The sequence below is a fragment of the Onychostruthus taczanowskii genome, unplaced genomic scaffold, assembly GCF_017590055.1.
Source record: "Onychostruthus taczanowskii isolate IOZ18803 unplaced genomic scaffold, ASM1759005v1 scaffold140, whole genome shotgun sequence".
In the NCBI taxonomy this organism is placed as follows: Eukaryota; Metazoa; Chordata; class Aves; order Passeriformes; family Passeridae; genus Onychostruthus; species Onychostruthus taczanowskii.
The window spans coordinates 692674-712609 of record NW_024498574.1 but is presented as its reverse complement, the minus strand read 5'-3'; positions in this window follow the sequence as shown (position 1 = coordinate 712609).

Below are 19936 nucleotides of genomic sequence, written 5' to 3'. Positions count from 1 at the left end.
ATAATGCAAAAACAAAGCAACAATTTCTAGTGCCTTCACTAAATTCCCTCTGTGTTTCCAGAAGAGGCAGAAGTTCTGTACAGCCTACATGCAAGAGATAAGAAAAGCTGACTCTGCAGCATAAGAAACCAAGAAATATATCCTAAAGATTAAGCATAGCAAGGGCAAATTAAAATACTTGAGCTCATCTAACAGATTGCTATTTCATAAAGGGTGTTATTGATTTAATTAATCCATGTAATTTTATCCCTGATGTAACATATATGCAGCAGCAATAAAACTCACTAAATGTCCTCAGTCAAATCAAGGTATGCAAATTTAAAACAGAAATGCAAGTAAGGGTGAATGGCATTTATTATAATTCATAGTTTGGCTTTGATGGATTTTGTTCTAATACTTAAAAGAGACTGGCCCTGCCAGATTCAGCAGAATTTTTAAGCATAAGAAAAACTGATACTTTTTTTAAAATTAATTTTAAGATGCTACTCCATTTCCTTTCATTAAGAAAAATGTCTTGCTCTACCTTTATGGGTTGCTTCAGACCAAGCTGAGAACAATTTCAGGAGTTTTTATAATTTTGCTCAATTTGTTCATTATTAAACCCATAAAGATAAATTCAAAAGCAAGAACAAAATGCTCATAGCACTTATTATTACAGCATGCTGCTATTCAATTTTAGACAGCATAAAACTCTTCATATTAGGAATGTTTATTGTGGATTTTGAAGCCTTGTAGGCTCCCCCATCCCTCCTCCCTCCCCACTCACCCCCCCACCAAGAAAAAAAAAAAAAAAAAAGACATTTAAAGACTGCGTTTTATGGTAATACAACTACTACCCAAAAAAGTAAATTTTATATTCTTGGGCATATTCTATATCTAGTGCTTCTTCCCTCATTATTGCTATTCTATTGACCTCAATATAGTGTCATGAAGACATTTGCATTTCCAGACAAACATCTGGTAAATTTCTAAGTATATGCACTTACTAAATCATACTGATTTGGAGAGTACCACAAATATCTGTAATGCTACAGACTAATCACTTTCCTCATACAACTGTCCTTCTGTAATTTCTTACACTCATGACAAGAATGGCTTACTTGCAGATGCCTTAAATTGTCTAGTTAAAGAATTTCAAAATGGTAGAAGGTCCTCTGAAAGGGCCAGACTGCCAAATAGGAAACACTACACTGAGGGATTGAGAAGGAATTGAAGCTACACATAACTTTAAATACAGACTTAAGCTCAGATCATTCAAGTTTCAACTGAGAAGCCTTCATTTAGATAATGAAGACATCAAAAATAAGCAACATCTTTTATTTATCTAAATTTATCATCCTGGATATTAAACTGGTTTTATTGACAACAGTGTACACTAAAAACACATTTTCTGTAAGTTCAAATTTTTCTCAGGACATTCACTTTATGCCTTCTAAAGTCCATACATTTCCATGTCTTGAATGGCTATGAATGAGTATGTTTAAGACAAAAACAAAAAAGTTTCATTTCAGAACTAAAGACTGAGTTTAATTACACTGTCATTGGAACTGTCAATAGTACATACAGAACATGATAGATAACTTTCAAGCCTTCAACTTTTCATAAGCTTTTAGCTGACAAATTCATCTGAAAGCTATTTAAAATATATAAAAACACAAAGAACACTTTATAAGTAACTTGTGCAATCAAGGTGCAAATTAAAAAGAGAAAGGGAGCTATAATATTGGAGTATTGCAGTAAATTGAGAAAGACGACAATGTACATTTGGAATCCAGATCAGCTTTCCAATGTACATTTGGAATCCTGGTCTTAGAAATGAAAAAATCACCTAATAGTTTTAAATCTTTGTTACAGCCTTTGTTATATATAGTCATAAAGATATGTATTTTTGTTGTTGTTCTACAGAAAATTGAGTATATATTTCTGTGCATACAGCTTGAAATTCTAGTGAACTAACCAATATAACTAAAATTTGAAAAATGCTGTCTTTTAATATTGAAATCAAATCAGTATATCAATATATTAATAACAATTTGGAATGAGCCAACTCATTCAAATCCTGGAAAATTACAGGTTATGATGTTATCTGAATTAGAATGATCCCTCTAAAACAGAAGGACAGAACTTGACATCAACATGAGGCTGCAAATGCATGATTTTAGGCTTTTGTTTTCCAAGCAACAGGTACAACTAACTCTTATGCTGCCTAAATATTCCTTTTTGACATGGAATGTCTTGCAATCACTCTTACTTGATGTGGTAAAGTAATTTCACACTGAGCATGCACGGATTATGGCTGTGTTAGTCTTCATCAGAGTTAGTATGACGTTCAAAGCAGAACAAACAAAAATACTATGATTCTGAAATGCTCTACCCCAAAGCAACAAGGAAGGATCAACAGCTCCCTGCCTCTGCAGTTAGGAGGGATCACAAGCCATTCTTTTGCATACCACATAGCATCACTTTTAGTTAATAAGTTAGATAATCAACTTTGATTATCCTTTGGCTTTAGGCCTGGTACAAGGAGAATTTCTCACTTTTTTCTCCTTTTTAGACTGTCAGGACAGTAAAGGCTCCCATTATGACATAGATGCTGAAGGAAGACATATTTTTGGTATTTATGAATACCTAATTTAACAGGTTGCCATTTCCCCCCCTTGGATACTTCTAGAGAATTCTTAAAATCAAAATATATGTTCAGTTGTTTGCTCTGGATCTTAAATCTTATATGCATAGCTCAATGATCACTTATTTCTACTGTTTATTCTGATTACCCTTGTCTCTATCAGTAAAAATTATTTCAATGATACTATGAGCAATACCTGGAAAGGAGATGTCATCACAGGCACAGCATTAAAGTCATTATCCCATTCCTCTTTGCGATCCTGAACCTGCCTAATTTTTTCTCTTTGTTTTTATTTTTCACTGAAGAAACAACTAATATTTTCTCCACACACACAAAATTAAATTTCTTTACAGTTTATTTACATTTCCATTACCCAAACAAATTTAAAAGCATTCATAATCTTTCTTGTTTATTTTGAGGAGGCAGAAGTAATTTTCTTTATTTGATCAAATAAAACTAGTACTTGGGAATACACATCTTACTTGTGAATTTATATTTCTTATGTATTTGTTAAGTAATAAATTAAGAAACAGTTTGCTGATTTAATTTTACCCAGAGAAAGCCCTTCTGCTGTATGTCAGCATTGTTATTGTACCACAACTTGCAAAGTAATATTCAAGTATCCATTTCTGTGGAATAGTTAGATTTTATTTTGCAAAACTGAATATGTGAAAATAAAAATGGGATATTTTTAGAAGATTTTTACTTAACTAGTTGCTATCATTCTTCTGTGCAATTTTTTTTACAAATAACAGTTTAATTTCACAGTTTTAGTCAGTATTTCTGAGCACAAAATGTGCATTCTACCTCTGCCAAGACTTCAAGACTAGAACATAAACTGCAGGAATTTTTCTTCATTCTGATTAGTCAACATAAAATATATCTTTTTATTTATAAAGAAAGACAGAGTTTCTGTGCTGAACCTTCCGCTACTGATCTGATTAACATTTAGTCTTCTTTTCAAATTGAGGTCATCCATGCTTCATTTTTCCCTTCTATATTTAGGAAGTAAAATCAAGCAACATCAAATACTACACTACTTTCAAGTATGCTGAAGAATTCTCAATTATCCCAATTTGTTAAATCACTTTTAAATTTCGATTTAAAGATCAATCTTATGAAGCAGGCAAATTTTTAGACATCTTTGCAAGGGCTGATATGAACCCTATGGAAATTATGCTTCTGCTGCTACAGCTCAGCCCATTTTTAAAGTTTTCTCAAGTTAAATAAGAACAACTTTCATAAACTCAAGCCAAAAAAAGTAATCTCACTCTCAGATAAGATGGGTTTTCAATATCAGATGGAACTTCCAAATGCAATCTCTTGCATCATATGAAACCTCTCTTCCCTCACACTGGAGTTTCCACATCATTCAGATAAATACTGGTGCAGGAAGTGAAAGAAGGAGCAAGACTTTCATTTCTCTTATAGATCATGTGAACCTTCTTTTGCAGTCTGATCTGAAACTGTTGACTTCTCCCTTTCATTATCTTGTTTCTTCTCTTGGAGGATAATCAAACAACAAAGAAGTGAAATGAGGTGAAGTCTGTCTGTGGGAAAATACATAAGATTTTAACTCAGCTGGGGTAAATCAGCCGTTTTTCCATGAAATCTCACAGTGTTCTGCTAATATACCCAGGCTGAAGGACTGATCTGTTTTGAATAAAAATGTAGAGAGAAGTAGGCACTTAGCTAACAGGGGGGCCTGCCTGCTAAAGTTAAAATAACTGCCTTAGTAATCATTAATGGTGCTGTAGACAATACACCCCAAATGAAGTATCTACAAACAAGCACTAAATAAAAGACTGTTTTTCTTCTTAGTCTACACATATGGGGATTCTATACCCTTGATGATCAAAGGAAGATAAAGCTTAGAGGGAAAAAATAATGTGATTAATTATCTGAGAACATGTCAACATATAAGACAAAATAAAAAATTGTCACTGATTTATAAGTAACTAAAAAGTCCTGTGAGAAATGTATATGCATTTCACTAGCTTTTATGTATAAATATCTAATATATACACATTTATCTTCAAAAGATTAGTGTTCTATATGTGTTTCTATTTATCTGTCTATGTGTACCTTCTAAACCTATGAAACACAGTATGTGCAACTGCCCATTCACAGTTAGTAAAGCAAGAAACTTATTCCATGTCAGTTGGGAATTAGCAAAATGTAGAACCTCTGGGGTAAAAATAGAAAAATATTGAAAAAATGCTCTGTGTTGTAGAGAACTTTATCTGAAGCAGACTAGCATCAGCAGGAAGTCAACAGTTTCTTAGTATATAATAACCCTGAGGCTAAAGAACATTAAAAAATTTGTGCTGTCAGGGAATCCTGTGAGTTCTTTGTAGATGCTTCTCCTGCAGGAGAAAAAGCAGACCTAAGATATGTGGTGAAGAATCACAGATAAATTAAGAAAGAGTAGGCCATCAAAGCACACAGACTTAGCACACTTAGTCCCATAATTATTTGCTATTAATCACAGAGAAATAAATAGCCTGCACTTACAGAGAATGGTAATTTTACAGTTCCCCAGAACTCCCCTTTTTTCCTTGGGATAGCAATGCTCCAGAGACCTGTCAAGTTAGATTTTATCCTAGTCCAGCTTAACCCTTTTGGGATCTATCCATTCCCTCCATAACCAAAGATAAGCTCTGAGGCAAGAGGGAGGACTGTAGAATATCATCAGTCTAGATTTCTAGAATATCATAGTCTCTAGATTTCCAGTCTAGAAAGCCATTTTCCCTTATCACATTCCATCTTTTAAATTGTTCAATTTCTAGGTTTTGAGAGCATTTAAATTTGGAAAAATGGAACAGTCTTACTTTAAAAGTTAACATTTTTGGTTCAGGTCCCTGTACAAGTATTTGTTACAGTCCTAAATTCAGGTATGTACAACCAAAAGCTGAGCTGACAAAGAATGACTATAATATCTGGTCACTGAAAACAGAAGGATATTTGGAGTGAAAAGTAAATCCTACTGTGTTTAAGTTTTCATTTGTACTATCTGGTTTTTTTAAAATATTTGCTGCCTATCCATGTGTTAATAAAATACAAGAGTTTGTGAAGAAGGGTTATATGTAATTTGGTAAAAGTTATGCAATTTTTTACCATTTTTCTTTTGACACAAAGTAAGACCAAGATGATAATGACTTCTTTCTGTTTTGTTGCAGATGGGTGAAAAGGCTTTGGAGACTTCAGAGATAGTGTTTAGAAAGGTTTTTAGCCCTGTGAGAGTGAATGTATTTCCTTTCTCATGTGCACAGTTTACAATGCTGTCATTCATATGAAGAAAAGTCCGTTCCCCTTCCATCTGTTTTGGTTTATGCGTACACAAAATCTACATTAAGTCTGAAGGGAAGTGAAGAGATTCTTTCTGTTGTTATTGTATGGCATGGCCCCTGCTCTGTTTTTTTACCATCCTTGGCATCCTAGAAACTCAATTTCTACTGACATTATAATCAAACATGTTCAGTCTTAGTAGCACACTTTTGTCACTGATGCCAAATAGCCACTTTTCCTTTGGATTGCCTAGTAGTGAGATGTAAGATCTCTTTTCTTCCCAAATAGCTTGTTCCCTTTAATTGTACTTCATCTTGTTTCTTGGATCCCAATTTTCATTATAATTCCTCAGCAGAAGTTAAATGATCTCAAGACAAATCTGTAAAAATCAGCTAAAGTGAAGAGGTAGGAGCAAACATCAAGGTTATCTGATGCTCCAACAGAGCAACTTCATCTTAGTACTCAGCTGAGAAAACAATATACTTGGTTGCAAAGCTAAAGTAGATATAGACAAGCAAAAGAGAATTACAATTTCTTTATATTTCAGACATAACAGATATTTTAAAATATCATAATCTGGTAGAAATTACTGTTCAAGATTTACTTACATTACTATTACTTCTTTATTGTTGTAGCTATTGAGTAAAATTGAAGAATTATTTAAATTTTTTATACTTTTATTTCTTTACTCTTAAGTAAAGAAAAAAACCCCAAAACCCTGAACACTCTCCTTCACCCCTCTAAACCACAGCTTCTTTCCAGTAAGTTTTATTTAAAGAAAAAACAGACATACAAAAATTAAAACAGGTTAACACAGAAATAAAAATTAAGCTAAGGAGATAGATTTTTTAAGGGAAATAATCACAAGAATTTTACACAAGTATGAAATAAAAGAAAAACAGATACACAATCACAGACTCTTGCGTGACATCACCTACATATCTAACTAAATGAGAGTCAGTTGTAACTTCTTTAACCAGATCATCAGTTAAACAAAAAGCTTATCAACAAGAAAATAATTTTCTCTAAATATTGGCAGTATTTTTTTTCCCATTCATGGAAAAAAATCACCTGGAGAAGAATTGTAGCCAGACAAAGACATGTCATTTTTAGAAGAATATGGAGTTTTACTTTGTTTCTTGCTCACAGTAAGCTCACAGTAGCTCACACTACTATGTAAATACAGTCTTATTTACAATTATCCCACAGAAGCAGAGTTATTTTTTCTGACAAAAAGGAAATCTAAATCCAAACTGTTTATTTTGTAAATACTATTTTCCTTAAACTTAGGGTAAAAACCAAGTCAACTAGGTGGATTTTCCTTTTCTTTACTTTTGGGTAAACTAGAGAGAAAAGGAAGTGGCTCTGTGGGTGGGAAGAGAGACAAGAGCATGAAGAAGTGGTTGGATACAGAGGGTATGAGAGAGAGTGAGAAATAGAGTGAGAGAGGCAGGGCTATATGAGAAAAGAGTGAAAGAAAGAGAGAGAGATGGAGACAAAAAAGGAAGAATGGGGGTGCATAGAGACAAAATGTGCATGAGGAAGAGAGGAGCACGGGAAACAATAATTTTCAATTTACTAGTAAAACTAAGGAGGCTTTATGACATCTAATGAAATACAAAAAAAAAAAAAAACTTCTGAAGGAAATGAAACATTTTCCTGCCATACATTTTCTTATTTTTGACTTGTATTTCATCTTAAACCTCACTCAAACCTAAAACTTTTCCCCCTTTTGACATCACTTTCAATATGCTGTTTCCCCAAACATTATATTAGCTTCAAAGTTTTATAAAGAGACTTTACTTACAGTAAAGTCTCTTTATAAGTTTTGGATTTGTACTTACAGTACAGCAAAGCTATGATATCAGATGACTTCCAAAAATGTATTCCTACCAACAAGCAGATCAGTGCGTCTCACTGTGAGAGATATAGAGCTTAATCTCCTTTCCACATCTTCTGCTATGAAACTGCATAAATATTTGGGTACTGCTACTTCAGGCACTGTGATCTAAGCATGAAAGCAGTATCTCTATAAAATATGTGTACATGAGAATCACACAGTACTATGCTATGATGAGAAAAATAAATGTTATTGTAATTTGGAGTACAGCACAGAAGCAGGGATGAAGCAGGAAAAGCCCCTAAAGCCCCACAGACAAACTTCTAGATCAACCACCATATGTCACCATCCAAGATTCAGTCTGCAAGAGGTGGTTCACTATATGCACTGTGTTCATTAAACAAAATAATCTCTTGTGATTAAAATGAAAACTGTGTTTCAACAAGGTGATTTCTGCTGCAGCACTTCAGCTGGACTACAGCTGCTGTCCTTGAAAGACTTCGTTTTGGCTCATCACAGATGTTTTTCTGGGATGTTAACTGCAGACTCCAAGCAGAAAAAAATCATTCCTGATGGCGTCTTGCTGCAAATGATGTGGAGCAATATGAATGGAGGCCTGCAAATTGTGACCAACATGGAATTCAAAGCTTTTATCAGAACAACTGGACATCCTGCAAGTGAGCAACAGAGATGTGAAGGGTTATTGGGCACTTTCTAGTGAGCTGTCACTAGCTCTGGTCAAGTGACAGTGCTCATTCAGTAATTTTCATTCATGTGTGATTTGCATACACTTTTCTAAAGTATTTTTCTGATCTCATCTTAAAACATTTGCTAAGTTGCAAGCAAAAAGACATGAAAAATATCCTGAAAATTATAGAGATAATATTCTGGTTTAATCCAATCCTATGTTCCAACATGGTTAGTAAAAAATGAAAATGACAATTTCTCCGCCATGTTCATCCTCATTCATGAGGGTGATCGTGGCTCATGTTCACCCTCTTTTATCTTTGTAAATGGATGCACACACTCTTCTGGGAAGAAATCTACCCAAATACAACTGTGCTGCTGCTCTTCATGTTGATGCTGCACAGTAGCCTCTGAAGAGACCAGTATGCCAGAGACACTTCATGCTCAGGCAGTAAATCTCAGTTTTCTGCCTTTGACTTCTCAACATTTTTTGAACTTCCTCTAGTTCATCCTACTGGCAGGGGAAAAGAAAAGGGTGTGGTTGTAAGATTGAATCTCATGGGCTGTTTGGGTCCAATCCAGCTAGCTATGGACCTTACCCCTTTCAATCTTACATAGGACAGAAGTAAAAGATGGAGGCGCTCTTCTCCACTCGCTAACACAGTCTTATTTTATTCCTTAATAAGAGACACCAGGTCGTCCAGGTGACTTCCCAGGTGAAAAGAGAGAGATGCCTCATGGCAGGAGACTTTTAAACCCAGGGGAATGGGGGGCAGAGGAAGAGGACCACAGCCAATGGGATACAAGTGAGGAGGGGGAGAGTGGAGGAGTAAACCTGGGACAAACCATCACCACGGGGGCTTTTGGGGGAGGGAAAGACCTTGTGATATAAGAGGGGAATCCCATGAGGATACAAACATACTATTCTGTGCAATAAGAATCCACTATTCCGCAATACAGAATCCAGTGCAAAACAACTGAATAAATATTTAGTGCAACACAACATGTGGTCTTCCAATAAGAACTATGACAGCACTTTTACCACTTGGATCTTATATCATGCTGACCCAAACAAATGTGAAGCCCAAAATATTACTCATATCAGATTAACCTTCCAATTAAAAAAAAAAAATATTTGAGCCAAATTTTCATTCAGGAGGAAGGTAAACTTTTGAAACACATTGCTAAGGATTAAGTATTTTCATTCAAGCAGTAAAAAGCATCAAGTCAAGGTGCATTTCTGTAATTCTTCTGAGAAAATATGAGTGTGTTTTAAAACCTACAAGAATGCCTGTATGAATAAAGTCATTCACCTGCCAAACACCCTATTAACCTGAGGGTATTTAATACCATGAGTATATCCATTACCAGCACTTTTCAGAAGCTGTCAGCTTTCTCAGGTTAATAGTGCCAAACCCTCTTCCTATAAATACATCAATTTCAAAGTAATTCACACTGTGGGTAGAGGGATCAAGAATTTGCCCAGATCTTTGCATGTAACTAGCTCTAAAAATTTTTACTTATATTTCTCTGTTATGTTTGGCTCCTATCAGAAAAAAAAAAAAAAAACAAAAAAACAAACCCAAACAACGAAACAAAACAGGTGTTGGGTTTTCTATAGTGCTTTTCAGTCCCAGGGAACTCACTTAGTTTCCTGCAGACTGAGTGTACAGATTGTGCAGGTTGTACAGAGAGTAAAGATTAAAGGATTTTGTTCTCTGTAGCAGTTCAGTGACTGACAGGTCTCTCAAGACCACTTCAGCTCAGCTTAACTGAGATCAAAGGTTACTCTAATATTGCTGCGTGGCTGCTCCATGAATCAGAGAATGCAGAGATGGACAAATATAACTTTGTAGTTTGTCCCTTTTGTCACACAAACTAGAGACACTAGAGCTGCAGCTGTTCTATTTAATTATATATGTTTTAAATTCAGTGCCTTCTGAAAATCTGTATGTTTTATAGAAAAATTGATTAAACACTCTTGTGGAATAACTGAATAGCTTGGTAGAAAAAGGATATTATATACTGATAAAAGATAATGAATTAAGAAAATGATGATATGAATGTTACCTGCTTTTTAAGTACAAAGCACCTGGAAATACAAACGAAAAAAAATATTTTAGATGACATACCCCTTAAGTAACTTTTCCCCCGTTTTTAAAAACCTTCAGAATAAAAAGGTTACAATTTTTACATTTAGATACTCAGAAAAATAAGAAGGATGTAAAGAACAAATGTATTGCAGTTCTTTAAAAAGAAAGTTTATTTTAAGCAGCACTTCAGTAAGGAGCTCCCTTTCCATTGCACTTGAAACATTTAAACATATTAGCCAATTGGTTTTTCAATTTGCTTGTCCTAAAATAAGATCTTTTTCTATTGTACCGAAAATATGCCTAAACAGCCAGAATGTATATCTAGAACCCTAAAGCAGGTTGTTTCTACTGCCCCAGGAATTACTTATCACAACAGGAGGAAGTGTGTAACATTCAACCACCTGCAGATATTTTGCTCTAAATATTTCTACAATGAACACTTCTGTATCATCAAGTGATTCATATATCTATTGACAAGATTACAACTCTCCTAGAAGGTGAGCAGAAGTGCAGGACTTTCATTTAAATGTCTAAAAATCAAAATATTCTCCACTCAAAACCAACTAGTTGCACCTACTTTTGACAGAAGGAAACAGTTCAAACCTACCACTGCTTAACAAACACAACACACACTGCTTAAGCAGCTCTGGAGATGCTTTATTCTGCAGCTGAGTGCATACTGGGACAATGTGTTAATGACAGCTTAAAATATTCAGATTGGCCATTTTTGGTATCTATCTGAATGCTGAAAAATAAGAGTGGTAAAGGTCTAGGGCAAATGAGGGTTCAAAGGTCCTCATTTAGGGTGAAGCATGTGATTTTTAGACATTTCAGTACATACATTAAAGAGTTACTTAGGTTCTCAAGACTTTGCCTAGAATCATGTCACAGTCTCACTATTAAAGGTCTCCCTTCTCCAAAGTGGCATTTTTCTGCTAAAGAAATACAGTGTTGGTAGTTCATTCTGAGTCCTGTGCTGTGACAGTATTCTTGTTTCTTTCCATTATCATTGTTAAAAATAATGCCACCATCCTTTGAGCACATAATTTCCAAATATGCCTTTACACAGAGTTAATATATTTTCTATTGATTGTGTGTCATATGTCTCTTCACAAGATAACGTAATTCCTTGTCAGCAGTGGAATCTTACTCAGCATATGCCAATTTTATCTGATCACAGGCATAAATGAGCATACAGAGTTTTTGGAGAATCTGCAGTTGCTTTGTACTGAAACTTTCATCAGACTTCTTCTGTGACACATTTCCTGAGAATGCAAACATATGAAAGTTTGTCTTGTCCATATTTTGAGCTAAATAGAAGTCTGCAGAAAATCAAAATATGTTTTGTGAGAAACGACGCTCATTTAAAAAAATTTCAAAGGTTTATTAAAAACTTTAACAAAGTACAACCAAGACCTGAATAAGGAAAAAGGACAGGGTGTGCTGGAAGCTGGTGACCCAACAGCCACAAGCACATTTACAAAATGGCTGCTCCACATTTTATATCCCTGGGGGTTGCATTAGGCAACCCTGGCCCCTCCCAAAGTCTGTCAGTCAACTCTTCTTTGCCGTTTAGTGGTGGAGGCTACTTTCTGATTGGAGTTCAGTGTTGTCATGCCGCGCCTCCTAGTAACAAGCCTTCCCTGCTTTCAGATGCCCTGTGCAAGGGGCACAGGTACATGCCCTCCTTGTACATGTCCTGACTACCAAGGCCGTCTCTTGGCAACCATATGGGGGAGCAGGGTGCGGGGAAGAGGACTATGGGGAGAACAGAGGACATCCAAACAACAAATCACAATAACATAGCTACAAATGAATAAAACTTCTCTTAACATACATATAATCATCCCTTAATTGCAAGAGCCGATCATCCCATTACTCATCTCTAACATGTTTAGTTCTGTTAGCATGTCAATACTAAGTTATTGAATTCTCCTAAGAGACAGAAGATATTGGTGTAGCAATGGATTTAAGCTGTAATAAAAGATGCAATAAAGTAAGTTTAGGCTCAAATTTGGCTTGGATTGTGGGTACACAGAAAGTGGGCTGCAATTATGTCATTCCTCAAGTGTCCTATATTTCCAGCCTGTGTATTAGGGCAATTCATTCTCATCATGAACCTTTTCCACATTACAAATTCAATCCCCTTGGTGCTGAAAGCTTTTAAGCACTGTAGAAGATCTTGTAAAATGTCAGTGCAGGGTACATTGTACAAGTGAGACCTACCCATCATCATTATTTCATGATATACAGGATCTGCTTAGAAAGTACCTAGGGGAGTAAGACTGATTTTCTGTTATATTTATTTCCTATCAGACTGCCACAGAAATTCAAATTTTCCTCAAGAATGACAGCTTCTTTTCAGCTCAAAGCTCTCGTCTGTATTCTGGTAATACAAATAGCTTCAGCACATCATCTCCTGTTCTTTGAGTAAGTGTACAAAGATCCCACACAGATCCTGCCTGTGTTGGCAAGGGTGGGAGCAGTGCTGAAGGCTTACCTGGTTCTTTTGCAAACTATAATCTCCCAAAGTTAATTCTATCTTCATAATGCCTTTTTGTCCAGACTCAGCTATCATCCCTTAAGCAGCTCACAAGTTCATACAGCACTCCAAGCAGAAACTTTTTACCTCTTTAAACTAAGGAAGTAGTAGACTTATTTCTGTAAAACAAAAATTATTAAAAAGTTAAGGCAAAGGCTTTTAGACTCTGCTTTCTTTTTTTCTTTCTACTATATTCAGGGGTGTACTTCCTCCAGAAAGGTTTTGTTTTCCCACCTACCACAAATATTAATTTCTAGTGTATGTCAGACTACTTAACCAGACTCACAGCTAAAATGGCAACTCGTTTCCTGCTGACATTTGTCAACCTTCAGTTCTGGCCACTGGTTCCTTTCAAAAACTTTTTCGGCACCTTTAACTCCTGGCACTTTTCCCATGCAGGTATATATAAGAGATGTTACCATCTCTTGATTATTTCTGCATCCTGCTGGCTTTTCTTATTCTTAGAAAGCACTAGTGCTTCCATGTTTTTTTGCTGTTTAATCTACACAAAATCAGAACCCAATCTAACTATCAGCTGCAGGAAAGCCTTTAAAGTAAGAGGAGAGTCTGATTAGCAATTAGCAGCGACCCGGAGGAGTCTGCTCAAGAACTCAATTTTAAATCCAGAGGTTGATTAAGCCTAAATGGTATATTATACAAAAAAAACAAACAAAAAAAAAAAAAAAAAAACAAAAAAAAAAGCAAACCAAAAACCCCCACAAAAAACAAAAAACAAAAAATGGGATTGAAAAGAAAAAAAAAAAAACAAAAAAAAAAGCAAACCAAAAAACCCCACAAAAAACAAAAAACAAATAAACAAACAGAAAAAAAAACAACAAAAAAAAAGTAATATCTGACAACATGTGGGGCAATGTAAGTAATATATTATATGAAGAGTCAATGCTAGCCAAGGCATAGGGAAAAAAAGTGTTTTTCTCACTCTTTCATTTCAATAGATCTGTGTAACATGAGTTATAACTGGCATAAGCTTTCAACGATCAGTAAACTGAAGGTTAAATGTTCATAAATGCTTATAAAATACATGTTTACAAGGCTTCAGAAGTGATGAATCTCATTCTAACAGTTTCAAACAGCCTGAATGGCTCCAAAAATTTTAATGACTTTATTGTGACGCTACACTGAAACAAACTCACTCAGATGGCATTTCCCCAGAACCATTTTAAAAAGCCATTCCTCTTTCACTTTCCTCTGCTCCACATATCTACTCAGACCAAAACTTAGCACCAGCAGTTACAAAGCGCCCCTTGTCTTACCGATGAGAAGAGACTCAAGCAATAGCAATAGCACCTGTCCTGGGTGCTGGAAGCGGACATGGGCACAACTGAGCGCACTTTACTTACATGGCAAGAGCAGCAGGATCACACCATTAACATCAGATCTCTAATATTTTTCTCTCCCCTCTTGCTGTGTTTATGGTCCTTGTAATTTGTCACCGCATTACCACACATCACTCTCCTGGACTAAGTTTCCCTTCATGTAATTCTTTCTACCAGTGGTTTCAATCATTATTCCAGAATTCCTTTTCTAAGGAAACAAAAGTTTTATTCTTCTATTAAAAGTGTTGTAAAAATATATAGTTACTCATATCCCATGTCAAACATCACTGCTTGGTCACCATTCTGAGAAAGAAAGCTGGTCTCATGCACAGACAAAAGTAAACACACTCACCCTATGAGGTTTTTGCTCTGTTGTTTTTATAAGACTCACCTATTTTCTACCTGGACTCCTGTTCACTTTAAATTGTGTCTCTATTATAAGAGAAGAAAAAGAAAAAGCATGCAGAAGAGATTTTTTTCTCAGCTGCATCATCAGCCACAGCAGTGACATCAACCATAGGCAATAGAAAAATAATTTGTTCTGATACATACCCATGTTACTAATAACATGGTCTGAAGTCACATGTATTATGGATCATTCCTAATGTATAAGTTATTCAACATTCTAAAATAAGAGCTTTTTCCTTTGTCAAATTAGAAGCTTGCTTTAAAATCTTAATGATCAACTTCATTGCATGAAATCTTTAAGATACTTTGGGTGGTAGAAATATTATACTTAATAAATTAAGTAAATACCTATCTGTATGCTTTATTGCTCTGTTCTGTAAAATACTTACTACTTTGTCAAGGCAGGTCAAGAAGAGTTGGCTTAAATTAGAACTTGTATTTTTCTCTTCAATAGCCAAGCAGAACAATGCCACTGCAAGTCAGACTGTTTCCAGATATTCCTGCTGTACTGTGTTCAGCCAGAGTGTAATGGAACCTCCTGTGAAGTCCAAAGACTGCCATAAATATAGCTGAGTAATTTTTTGTAGAGCTTCTACTAGTTCTTTCACATTGCCTGCCTGTTTGACCATTCTTTTCAGAATTTTGGCCTGCAAATAGGAAACTGTGTCCATATTATAACTAATGATGCATTTCTTACAGTTATTGATTTCTTGCCCCCAGGTTACACAGTTTTTGTTTCTTTGCTGTCCTGCCTTGTGAGATGGATATGTGACGTGGTGAGGATGTAATGATTGCTTGTGACAGAAGGTTGGCTGAGCACAGGTGTTTTCCCAGTTTAGAAATTTTCTGCCAATTGTTTTCTTAATGTTGGTAGGCATACACAGGATATAAATCTTGTTGTTCTATAACAATTACCAAAGAAGCTAGCAAACAAAGAGAACACCTTCATTAAAACAGTACTGTATTTTCTTAAAAAAGAACCAAACAACAAAAAAACCCCACATGATGAAATAAGCGCACCATGAGCACCATCTTCAAAATTTCCATTATAAATTTATATTAACTATTACTGTTGTTATAGCAGATTAGATACTCTGCTTAGTGATCTCTTTTAGATGTGCACTGTCATAAGTAAAAATCAAAATTGACCCAATCATAATAAAAATAAAAAAATAAAAATTTATTCGTGACCATATTACAGTCCCGACAGCCACCAATCAAAAATGACAGCACAGACCCCGGGATACAGGCTGGGTGAATGCAGATCCGGCCTCTATCGCACTGAATCCCCCTTCACCCACACTTGCTGCTTTGCAGGGACAGTTCTTATACTCTTTTTCTTGCCCGTGGCAGAGTCCTTTTGTCTTCTTTCTAAGTCCTTCATATTCATGTTGGTTTCTTTTTTCACTCAAAGCTGCACAAAACCTCATCCGGGAAGACACAGATTTTCCTCCTCCGATTCCCAGAATCCTGTATTCAGGTGGAAGCTGTTGATGGCCCTGGTTATCTCAGATGGGTATCTTCATGGGCCATCATCACTGAGTGTCCTCGGGTACATGCCACCATGAGCGACCATCTCCTGTGCAGCCAAGTTTCCTTCGTATGTTAATGCCAAGTACCACCCTTGTCAGCCAGCTGCGGCTTCCTCACTCTAGGATTAAACCCTCGTCCCCCCCTTTAATAATGTGTTCGATACATATATCTATATTTCCTAGGCACGAATTTCTACCATATCCCTAACATGCACTACAAAAGAACAGAAGGGTGTTTGCATTAACTCTTTTGTGACTTTCTGTTGACTTTCATTACAGCAGCAGCTGAACTGAAACTGAAATTACCAAAATTGAAATCTACCAAAACATTGAGGTATTCTAGTGTTGGGGTCTAGGATTTTTTCCTTTTATTTCTCTTTGGGAATTTTTTCCCATTTTGTTGCTAAGAGACAATAACGACCGGGTGCTTAAGAAAGACAAAAGATGTTGACATGGGAAGGGTGCAGCTGGCTATTCTCTTAGTTAGGGGAGTTTCTCATGGAGGGGCAGAGGGGCAGAGATATCGGGAGAACTGGGCTGGGTAAAAGAGGCTGGGTGCAGCTCTTTGCTCTCTTGCACTCACGGCATTCGGAGAGGGAAAGGCCTGCAGTTGCTGTGGGAAGAATTCGCCAGCACCGTGGCGTCCCTGCTGCCTTTCTTCTACCATGAGTGGAGCTCTCCTCCTAAGAGCAGCCTTTGCTTTGGGACCTTATGAACACCCTACCTCACCAAACAAAGGACCCTTCACATTCTGCTCAGGTGCCTCAGAGGAACCCCAGGATCCCCCACCCCTTTCCCCTTCCAGGCAGCCTCTACCTGCCTGGAGCCGGGCTGCTGCCGCTGGTGTGCCCTGTACTGCTGCCACTGGTCCGGGGCTTTTTTGCTACACTATAACGCTTCAAACCCTGCCTGCCTGTCCTGGTTACAGCTACAGCTACAGAGTTTCTGATACGTCTCATCTACCACTTCGGGACTTTGCTTCTCCCTGCCGTTCCAGTTTCCTGCTTCCGAGGTCCCCGTTACAGCTCCTTTCGCTATCCAGAGGGGCACCACGGTCGGCTGCCCCTTGCGGCTTGTAAAGGAAGCTCCTTTTCCATCCCCTCTGCCGGCCGTGTCAGCCATTGCCGTGTGAGAGGGACGATTGAACCTGGGTGCTGCTACAGCGCCACCTACAGCCGCGGGGGAATCACCGCACCCGCCCGGCCCAGCTGGGGAGCCACCAGCGCCCCTGCCGGCTGTGACTGGAACTGCACCAAGGGGGAAATGGCCTGACAGCCGACAGAAGGCTGCTGTTGGGTCTCTGGTCTTTTCTGTTCATTGTTGCTGCTGCTGTTGTTGCTTGTTTGCCTTGTTATACGCACATATATATTCTAGTAAAGAATGGTTATTTCCTTTTCCCATATCTTTGCCTGAAAGCCCCTTAATTTCAAAGTTATAATAATTTGGAGGAGAGGAGGTCATATTCTCCATTCCAAGGGAGGTTCCTGCTTTCCTTTGCAGACACCTCTTTCAAACCAAGACATCTAGTTAAGAAAAAGTCAAGCAACTATGAATAAATATACCTTACACAAAATATTTCTATGCAAAATAATTTCAAATGCATATGCAAGTTCTGCATGCTATTCAGATAAAGAGAGTGTAGAGATGACAAAATCTTACCAATTTTTAGAGAACCACTGGTGTCCAAACCACAAAGTTATCTTCTCCATATAACTGGTTTCAATAGCACACTGAAGAAAATCCAGATCATTATATTTTTTCAGTATAAGTGATTGCCTTCAAGCCAGCTTTAGAGCTATTTAGCTCTAAAAATAAAGCTCAAAGACATATGGATGTATGTTTTTAATATATTTTCCATTAATTGAAACCTTGTCCAAAGGTTTCAATGAAAGTAAGCAATATGCAAGTGTATCTGGAATCGCGTATTTCATCATGGTTACCTAGAGATTTGCCCAATACAGAAGACATGTTGAAGCTATAAAATATAATCTGACCCAAGTCAGTCACAAGAATTTAAGAACAAAATTCTCCTGGACTACATGGTAACTTTCATATTGTTCCTGTGAAGCAAGTTACTTTCCCTATCAGAATTACACATTATCTTTCCAAAAGTTTATCACATGCTCCAAGCAAGAAGCTACTGAAAATGAAAGGGGGAGAATATGGTCTGGATTACTACTCATCTGCCTTTGTATCTCAACCAATACCCAAGTGAGAGTGTTCAAATACTAGCAGCAATAGCAAGACCAGGATATAGGGTTTGTCTCATTGACAACATAAACAATTCTGTTAAGGCATCTTTCTTTCTATTTACAGTCACATATTTTCATCTTTAGGTACAGCTAACTTCATCTTGGTTTTCTAAGGCAATAAACTTGAAATGATGCCACCGTCAGATCACCCTTAGGCAATGAGTACTGCACAGGTCCATGAAGAAGTTTAAGGGTCCAAAGCATTTTTTGTATGAGGAAAGGCTGAAAGAACTGGAACTGTTCAGTCTGCAGAAGGCTCAGGGAGGTTTCAAAAATTGTGTATAAATAAATTATGACTTTAAAGAAAGAAGAAGGAGCCACATTCTTCTCAGTAGAGCACTTTTACAACACAAGAGGGAACAGGTGCAAATTTAAAACTGGAAATACCATCTAAACAGAAGAAAATGTTTTGTGATTTTTTTGGGTTTTTTTGGTGTGTGTGTGGGGGTTTTGTTGTTAGGGGCTTTTTTGGGTTTCTTTGTTTGTTTGGGGGTTTTTTTGTTTGTTTTTTTTTTTTTTTTACTGTGAGAGGGGTGAAATAAAGGACCAGGCTGCCCAGGGAAATTGTCCTGGGAAGTTCTCCTGGGCAAAGATGAAGAGTCTTCATCACTGGAGGTTTTCAAAACATAAAATGGTCATGGGCAAACTGCTCTATCTGAACCAGCCCAAGCAGCAGGAGATGGACTTGATGATGTCAAGAGACTCTTTCCAAGTTAAATTATTCTCTGACTTCATATCCCTTGATCAAATTCAGCCATATTTGCTAGAAGAGTAGCTGGCTTAGACATTTTAAATTCTTAGGAATTTTTGGAAATAGGTAAGTTACAAGGAGGAGACAAGGAGGGAACTGCATTTTTACTTCTGCAGAACAGACAATTAGCTCTCTGCACTCTCTCAGCAGCAACAGTCCCCTAAATGAGATTTATTATCATGGGCATATTAGTGCTTGCATGGCTGCCTGGCTTATGAGCTTTTCCTGTCTTTGCAGAACAGGTCCTTTTTTCCCATTCTCCAACAGTAGACACAGCAGGGATATAGGATCATTGGAAGAGGAAGCAGCTCAATGAGAGGGCTCTAGAAGACAATGGAAGTGTAAAGATGGAAGGTGGAAAAGCAGTGATACAGCTGGCATGAAAGGAGCTGAGGTTACATCAGAACATAACTGTAAAATCAGGCTTTACACATTGATTTGCTTGATGAACAATTAGAGCCATTACAGCACTGAATGCTGCTTGCATCAAATGACATTTTCTGTGTGCTGTAGAAGCAGAGCAAAAAGCATTACCATAATCCATTTCCTGGACAACTCCTTCATTCTTAAAGAAGCAATT